We start from the raw sequence: 9,703 nt of genomic DNA on the forward strand, positions 1-9,703 counted from the left end.
TATCCTGTGCATGCATGTGGGAAATGCGCGCTGTGCTCCCACCCTGCGGCCACTGTGCGTGCATGCGTGGGCTCACAGTGCCCAGCATCCGTGTGGGCAAAACTGTTTTCCCGTGGAATTTTTCTCTATCAGCCAGTTTTCTCCTGTTTCGCTATTTTTTGATTTTTTTCTTAGTTTTTCTTTTTAAAATATAACAAAATAATGTGAAATAAATTAAAATAAAAATAAATATAAAAATAAAAATAGATTAAAATCATGGATCTCGAGAATGGTGTAAATTATTTTTAAGGCAGTCAAATAGTCGAATAAATAGAGTTTTTAAATCATTTTAGCATGGTCATTGGCGGGGTGTTACAAATCCTACGAGTTTCATCATCAGACATTCTAGAATCTTACTGATCTCTCTATTTCATTTTATTTTTCTACCTTTCCACACTAGGATCCATGTTTTGGGCTTCCCTAATCTCTAAATAAGAGTGGATTGGATCCAAAGTTGGGCAAGATGGACACCATTGCCATGATGATTCCATCATTCTTAACCACTTCAAGTATCTTCTATCTTGAAATCATCATTTGTGCTAACAGGGACGAGGTCTTTCTACGAAGAGCATCAATAACAACATCACCCTTTTCAGGATGATATAGGATCTTGCAGTCATAATCCTTTAAAAGATCCATCTAGTGTATCTACCTCATGTTGAATTCCTTCGAGATGAACGGTACTTCAATGTTTTTGTGATCGGTAAAGATTTAAAAATATTTCACCTAACAAATAATATCGTTAGATTTTGAGAGCAAACACAATAGCTGCTAACTCGAGATCATTTACAAGATAGTTCTGCGCATGGGGCTTTAATTACCTCAAACCATAAGCTACCACCCTACCATGTTGCATAAGTAGACATCCTAGACCAAGGTGCAATGCATCACTGTAAATTTAAAATCCATCGGTATTATCAGGAATGATCAATACTAGAGTAGAAGTTAAACGATGCTAGATCTCAAGAAAACTTTCTTCGCATTCTCAATGAAATTTAGCTCCCTTGCTTATGAGTCAAGTCAGTGGGGCAGCGATGTTAGAGAAGCCTTCAACAAATCGATGGAAATACCTAGCCAAACCCAAGAAGCTGGAGACTTTAGAAGTGTTGTTCGGTTGACTCCAATTTGTTACAGCCTCAACTTTAGAGGGATCCACAAAAACACTATCGCCAAAAATAATGAGTAAGAAAGGAAATTTGATATAACCTGAATATGCACTTACTAAGCTTAGCATATAATCTATGATATCAGAGGGTCTTCAGAATATGTACTAAATGAGTAGCATGTTTTGTGGGATTCTTGGAATACACAAATATATCATTGATAAGATGATAACATACTTATTTAGTATGGGCCTGAAAATTTTATTCATAAGATCCATAAAACCTATAGGAGCATTAGTTAGTCCGGAAGGCATAACCCCGAATTCATAATGGCCATACCTTGTTCAGAATGTCATCTTGGAAATTTCCTCATCTCTAACCCATAACTAATGATAACCAGACCGAAGATCAATATTGGAAAAGATAGTTGTGCCCTAAAGCTGGTCGAATAAGTCATTAATATGGAGTAAGGGATACTTGTTCTTTATAGTTACCTTATTTAGTTCCCTATAGATGATGCACAACCAAAGGGCCCCATTCTTTTTCTTAACAAACAACATCAGGGCACCCCATGGGAAACAACTAGGCCTAAGTAGCCTATTAGTTTGTAGTGTCGATAACTAACAATTAGTTTCCTAAGTTTCATATAGCCTATATAGTTGGGAGCTTTAGAAATCAGGATCATCTCTAGTAACACAATAATGGAGAACTTGATTTCTCGCTTGGGTAACATATCTGAAAGTTCCTTAGGAAAATCATCCGGATAGTCACGAATAATCAATATCAATTGTATAGCGTTTTCTAAATCCATGACTTTTTATATGCAAAAAAAGACATCAGGGAAGGACAATAGTTTTATTTAAAGTTTACTACACATGTATAGAATAAAATTTAGAAAAAATATAATTCAAAATACATGTTTTAATTACTAACAAAGTTTCATACAACAGATAAGTGAAATAGTTGTCTCTTAGGAAGGCCAAGAATCACAGTTTTGTCGTAGCAATCTAGGACAGCACGATAGGTTTCCTGCCAATCCATACTTGTCGAAGCCTTGAAAGTCTAGACGTATGAGATCTATGGCTAATTCTTTACCTGAGATGTTTATCTTGTAAGACTTATATACAAGCTTCTAAGGTTGACTTGGAAGGGCTTTCTATAATTAAAATTTGCTTTAAGGGTTATGGTTTTGCGAACAAATTTCTAACAAACTTACAAGACGTAAAAGAATGAATGGCATTGGTATCAATCAAAGTTGAGCTATAGAGTCATGTTTAGCATGCATACCCTGAATGACAGCTGGTGTTGCTACAGCATCTAGTTCGTTGAGGTAAAAGACCATTCCTCTTATTTCAGCATCCTTCAACTTCTGGGGGCAATCCATCACAAAGTTTTGGGTACTCCCACATTTATAGCAAGCATTGTTTAACTTGTAGTAAGGGTGATTTCCATGGTTCCTACTATAGTGTCGACACATCTAGGGAGGATCAGAAGTATTACTTAGGAGAAGAGTGGAGGGGGCCAAACAACTATTGTAAGGGCCATTCTAGGTCACTTATCAGCATGACCCTTGTCGAGTTGCTTTCGTTTCTACTGGTTCTAAGCCTTAGCATGGTTGATTTATTAGTATCGGGTGGCAAGGAGTCCTCGGCTAGCTGAGTAGTTTTCAAAGCCTCGGCATAGGTAACAACCTTCATCATTACTACCATATCATGGATATCAGCCCTAAGGCCCTTTAGAAATTTTTTAGCCTTCTCACGCTCATTGGCGATCAGTTGTGGAGATAAATGGGATAGCTAAATAAACTTTGAAGCATACTAACATGCTTCCCTAATAAAGGTCTTGAAATTCCTCATTTTTCTCACAAATATACACTGGCAAGAATTTCATATTGAATGCATCTAAGAATTGACCTAGGTAGTAGAAGTGGGTGGGGTCTCCTTCTTGAGATGCCACTAGTGTCTAGCTTTACCAGTGATCATAAAGACTAAAAGGACTTTTTATTCCTTAATGAGTTCAAAGAGTGAAGATCTTTTTGATTTACATGATCCAAGCCTTAGCTACCATGGGGTTTAGCCCACCATCAGAAGAGGGAAGGTTTAATCTTTAGAATTTAAACATGTTCCTCAAAATGGTACAAGCAGTGTTACGTTGGCCCTCAGCAAAACGAGGACAGTTTGATGCAAGAGGGTATAAGGAAGATCGAATCAACTCCTATAACCTTCACCAATGCATGCAATATAGAAACTTAACTGCCTAATTAACTCCCTCTAATTAAGAATACACCCACCTAAATGGCATGCATAAACAAAGAAAAAGAAAATTAAAATGATGAAAAGAAGCATGCCACAAAGTTACCTGATAAGTCGATCGTAGCTCCTCAGCTCAACAAGACTTTTAAAAAGCTCCCTAACTTTAGAAGAACTTGAAGATGCTAAAGAAATTAGCAAAGGTAATTCTTGAAGAAAGTGAAAGGTTCAATTTTTATTCTTCTCCATGTATGTTTACAAGCTATGGGCAAAGGCCTTTATGTAACCCTTTCCTTCGGTAGTTCTAAATAATCTCAAATAATGAAAAATTAAAGAAAATAATTAACTAATAAAATTTAATCCTAGAATGATAGTGAAGTATTAATTTATCCCAATCTAAAAATGAAACAATTAATTAAATAATTCTATGAGATAGATTTTACATTAAAATAATATAAAAATAATATTAAAAATGCTGAAAATTATCCCATGTGTATGTGGATAAAACACATAAGGTTTTAGAACACAAAAAAATTCCAAAAAAAAGGACTCTAGTTGCCACCACATGTGTAGGACAAAGCAGACGCATGAGTCAACCTATGATGGGCACATGGGTTGGCTTGGATGGGTGCACGGGATGGCCTGGATGGGCATGCAGTTCTCGCCAGTTGGATGCATAGGTCACTCTTGCTAAGAAAACTGGGGCACTACATAGGTTGGCCTGAACAGACAAGTGGGTTGCACGTGAAGGCCGCTCTGGTCATTCAGATATGCTGACAGTGTGGGATTTGCTTATGTGTGTGCTGTGCGCTAGATGTGCGCCTGGCTTGCTGTGTGTTGGGCATGCATCTATGTAGCTTGTGTTGCTTCATGTGTCTACTTGGCATGGGGCATGGGCTGGATGCCTGGCTTGCTGGGTCATGCATGTGCTTGCGTGGTCGTGGGTCATGTAAAGTTTTCTGTCTGCACACTTGGCATGCTGTATTGAGCGAGCGGTGGCCAAACATATACAGGTTAGCTCTTTTGCACATAGGAGGTGTTAAACACGTGCCGAAGGCAAGTCACATGTAATATCCATTGGCTCCTTATGCTAGAAGGTATCTTTTGGGTCTTTTGTTGGGCTTCAATGGTGATCACGTCACTTGCCCATTTGTACACCAAAAGGTTGAAAATATCTTTGAATTTCTTTGGTTGGCTTCATGTAATTGGACTTAAGAGCAATTAAAGTTGTTTTCCCATTGGTCTTACCTCATCACGGACACTACTATCCTTCCCTTTATGAGACGGTGTGTTATCTTAATCTATTTGAGTATTTTTTGTGCTTGGGCTCACATCAAGATTGTTATTGTGAGCATGATTATGGCCCACGGTAGCTGTCAAACCCTTTGTGCCCCAAATAGCTCGATGAATTCTACACTAGTTGGGGAATTATAGGCCTCGGATATTTCCATGGATGATCTCTCTCGAGTCATGGTTGCCTACAAAAGGGAGACAATGATTTAGTAAAGTGAATTTATGTAGGATTTTTTTATGACTATTTTCCTAAAGAGACTCTTCGAACCTTCTTACCCTAAACTTAAGCTTCAGCATAAGGGGCATCCTAGGAGTTTTTTCACTTTAATATCACCTGTGACATCTTGCTACCCAGTGGGCAACAATGTCTAATATAGAGTAGAAAGAAGTGCAATTAATTTAAAAATTAATACAAAAGTTACATTCGTCCCTTACAATTATAGAGTGTATTTTTAAGGCATCAAAATTAGTTATTACATAATTACAAATACTATCTAAGCTAACTCCTACAAAATACAAAATAGTTGCCTCATAGAGTATTGCACTCTAATTGCTCTCATCTTCTACAGATCATCGAATGGAGTTAAGCAAACATCAAGGGGAAATTAAAGGGGTAGATCATCTTCTTCTACATCATCTGGGAGAGATAAATTGGGGAGTTCCATGAAACTCAGTAAGGAAAGTAGTATTAAATCAGCACTATTAACATTTTTAAAGGTCATTAATGTAGTAAGTAAAATACCTATTTAACATCTTAAAACCTATGTTTCATAATAGAGACTGCTGAAAATTTAGTAAAATTTTAACTTCAATTCGTATAAAATAGTGTTTTAAAAGCCATTCTTAACCGTAATGTCTAGTGCAATAACAATCAAGCTATTCAAACAATCGTAATCAATCAATAACCTGAAAATTTAACATAGTTTCACGATCTTGCCTATTCTAATTATTTTTACTCAATTAGGTTTCCATTGTTTACTAACCTTCGCGTGAAATTGTTTAGGCCTATATCAATAGAGAGCAGAGTGGATCCCCAACAACCACTGTGAATGGTAAAAAGTTTGACTCGCAATGCAGTAAATCAGTAAGATTCTATGATCACAACAATACTTCACCACTGTGACCCCTAACAATCAATTGCGATCAATTCTCATCAGAGGGAAGGCCAATAAAGTATCCATTCACAAATGATTATTAATTAGATAGATAACGATAACCCCTCCATGATAACGATTAAATGGATTTAGGACTTTCTTTATTGATTTAGGTTTACATCATAACAACATTTTGTTTCTAAGGTTACTATCGAGATTTGTCATCAGTTTATAGATAAACATATAAATCTTACTGTCCAGCCCATTGGGCTCGGCCAAGCACTTTTCAAACACCCTTAAGCCAAGTAGGCCCATTAAGCAAACTAGGCCCAACAAGGCTCATTCACCAACTCTTGGCCCACAAGGGCCCATACACCGATTATGGCCCACTGAGGCCCACTAAGCCAAATCCGAACCAAATCAAGGCCTAGTATAAAATTCTGGCTTCGTAAAGCCTACTAACAAACTTGGGCACAGTCGAGGCTTATTAATGCCTTCTAGGCTCGTTGAAGCCCATTAAATAAACACAGCTGAATAGGGCCCATTTCAAGACTGAGAGCCCAAAAAGGGAAATCTTTCCTACACTCACTAATCAGGCAAGGTAGAGGCCAGCTGCATGACCCTCTCGAGACACGAGTGTGCCTGACATGATCGCATAACACATGTTCACTGTGCGTTACAGAGCACTTAAGGTTAGTTGTCTCGCACTTGGGTGTGTCAGGACAAGCCCTCATGCACGGGTGCACATATCTGCTTCACTTGGCATTATATGACATCGAACGTACCCATGGCACAACATGTCAGTACGCACTTTCTCGGCATAACATGCCAGCATGCATTCGTGTGACACAAAGGTGCCATCGAGCACACCCTCTCAGTGCATAGTGTTTGACAGATTGTCACATGTGCGAGCTTGCTTTACGTGTCAACGGGGCTACCTCTGCACTTTGGGCATGTCCGACCAGTCCCACTCATGCATGCACATTCCATCTTGGGCTCTATTGCACACATGCGTGCCTGGTAGAGTCTGTACGAGTGTGCACAGCTATTGTGCGCACACAACATGCTGGCGGGGCACTGGCCCGACACTTAAGCATGTACAAATAGTGTTCATCACACATCCAACACACAACATATCTATGGGCTACCGCTTATCTAGGCACATTAGTGCCTTACAGTATCGGGCCAAGGTAGATTGCCTTTTCCGTCGATCTCCTAACTCTTTTCTGTATCCTACCCATTTTAAAACTGATTTAAAGTAAAGAATCAATATTTAAACACATTTCAAATTGACCTAATAGCATAATATCAACCAAGTAACTGATCAAAATCATCTCAACACATGCACATGTTGTAGACGCTCATGTATGCAATTCAAATATTTTAGTAATCTGAAAGTAATCTAAAAATTTGTTGAAAACATCGAAGTAATACTCCATTGCTTACCTAAAATTGACTGTACTTCAGATTCTTAAAAGGAAGTGAAAAGCTTTTGAGATTAGAGGAGGAAGGAGTTGCAGCAGAGAACAATCAGGCTTCAAAAAATAGTGTACAAGACCGCCATTCTTCTGAGAAAATTGCATACAATTATTTTACAAGAAGAGTTTTGCATGCATTGTAAAAGGAATGGGACGAATGAAATGTGCTTAGCTCTCAGGGAAGAAAGGATAAACGTGGTAGCAAGCTTGCACTAGGTGCAGCAGCAGAAGAGAATGTTATAGTAGTAACCTCATAGCCTTCTCTCAAAAATCACTCAAAATTTCTCACTAGAATGGTCTCAACTATCTATCGGGTTTTCTTTCTTTGAAGAAATGAAGAGAGGTGAGGAAGTGGAAGGCTCTTTAAATAGAAGAAGAAGGTGTATCCAGTATTGTTGGATCACATGCAAAAAGAGAGAACCATCGATCGACTGAGTGGCCAATCAAAGCAGATCGCAAATCACACACTATAGTGCAAAAAAGAGCTATGGGGAGGTGATAGCCTACTGTGAGTAGTTTACTAGTAAATGAAGCTTGGGTAGAGCCTACCTATGTTCATGGGTGCATGCAATGTCTATCGCATGGGCTGAGAGAAAACGCTTGCTTGCCCTATGGGTTTGTCCACATGATGTGCACCTTGCTGGTTGGCCTTCCACGGGCAATGCCTGCATGTGCAAAAAAATTGTTCCACAGGTCCAGTCCGCATGTCTGTGCGGCTAGTGCCTATGAACGAGAAATATTTTTTATGTACTAGCCGTGAGGCATGCCAGAAGATTTTATCCTATGGTCGGGGGATTTTGAAATCCCATAAGCCTTTTTGGAAAATTTTTTTGAGGGATCTTCATGTATTCATACATTTTAAATATTATGAAAATATAAATAAATAACTTCTAAAATAAAATAAATTGAAAATACTTCGAGAGTTAGGATTACAGAATGAAAGTTGTCATAGCATGAGCCATAGAATCATGTATAGAAAGCGTACCATGAATGACAGTTGGTGTCACCATAATATCTGGTTCACTAACGTGGAAGACCCTTCTCCTAGCAATGGTTTTAGTAGCATCCCTTGTGACATTATCAGTTCTAAAATATAGTATAAGGGAGCCAGATACAAAAACAGATTATGAGTACATCAAGATAAATTATATGCAATAGAATAAATATATTACAATGCCTTACAAAATAAGTTTGTGTTCTAAATCTTACAATACTGAGGCAACATAAAAATAAATACGAGCCTCTCTAGAAGCAAACTCATCAGAGTGCGAGAAAAAACATGCACTCGTAACGGTTCATGGATCCATGGGATCCTCAAAGGCTTCAATAGGCAAGTCAATTTGAGGTTCCTCATTATCGTACTCATCTAGAGGGCATGGAAGGGGTGAGTTCTATAAACTCAATTAGAAAAATAGTATTTAACAAACATTACTAACGTTTTAAAGATTCATTAAATTAAAAATGTACCGTTAATTCCTTAATATCGGAAGTTCATATCATGAGTTCATTCAATAATAAGAAAATAATTTTTATATTATTTAAAAGATGTCAACATCAAGACAATCACATCATAGTTATAATCACATCATGCATAAAATAGAAAAAATCAAACAAATCATGTTATGACTTCTTTTCACCTTTTACCTATTCTTTGTGCGAAGCTGTTCTGACTTATACCTACTGAGGGCAATATGAATTTCTAGCTACTACTATGGAATGACGAGGTTCATTTCATTTTCAGCACATTTACGGCTTACTAAACTACAACACATTTAAGGCTTGCCAAACCTGAAACATTCTGTGACCACAGTCATGCCAACCGCTGTGGTCTACATGTAAACTATAGTCACAAACGTATGTCACCACAATGACCCCTACAATCATATTGTGCAACCACTCTAGTTATAGGGTATATTATCATTCATAGGGAGTGGTCCTCTCACGTCTTTTAAGACCAAATAGGGAGAAACAGAACCCCTCAAAGATAAGAAGCCTAATGGATCAAATTAATTTAAATGCAATGCATACATATTCGATGTTCATTTTACATGTTTATCAAATAATATCATGCTTCTTGAATAAAAATCACAACATGTAATTTCTTACCATATCATTTCATTTTAAAGAATACTGAATAAAATAAAAATATTATATAAATAAAAGTAATTTTATATGAACTCAAAATTATACAGAAATTAAAAATAGAATTTTGATGGTTAACATCCTTAAGGCCTGAATAAATAGAGGTTTTACAAAACATAATTAAGTGTGAAGGTTTTGGGTATTACACCTTTGCTTTTCGGGGCAATCCTTCATAAAGTGTTGGGTACTCTTGTACTTATAACAAGCTTTATTCAATTTGTAGCGTGGGTAGTTGCATGGTTCTTTCTGTAATGCTGACACACTTGCACAGGGATAGAGGTTTTACTTGGGGGAGGAGGTGGGAG

This window comes from Carica papaya, chromosome 9 (assembly GCF_054855325.1).
Source record: "Carica papaya isolate Zhongbai chromosome 9, ASM5485532v1, whole genome shotgun sequence".
Taxonomy (NCBI): Eukaryota; Viridiplantae; Streptophyta; class Magnoliopsida; order Brassicales; family Caricaceae; genus Carica; species Carica papaya.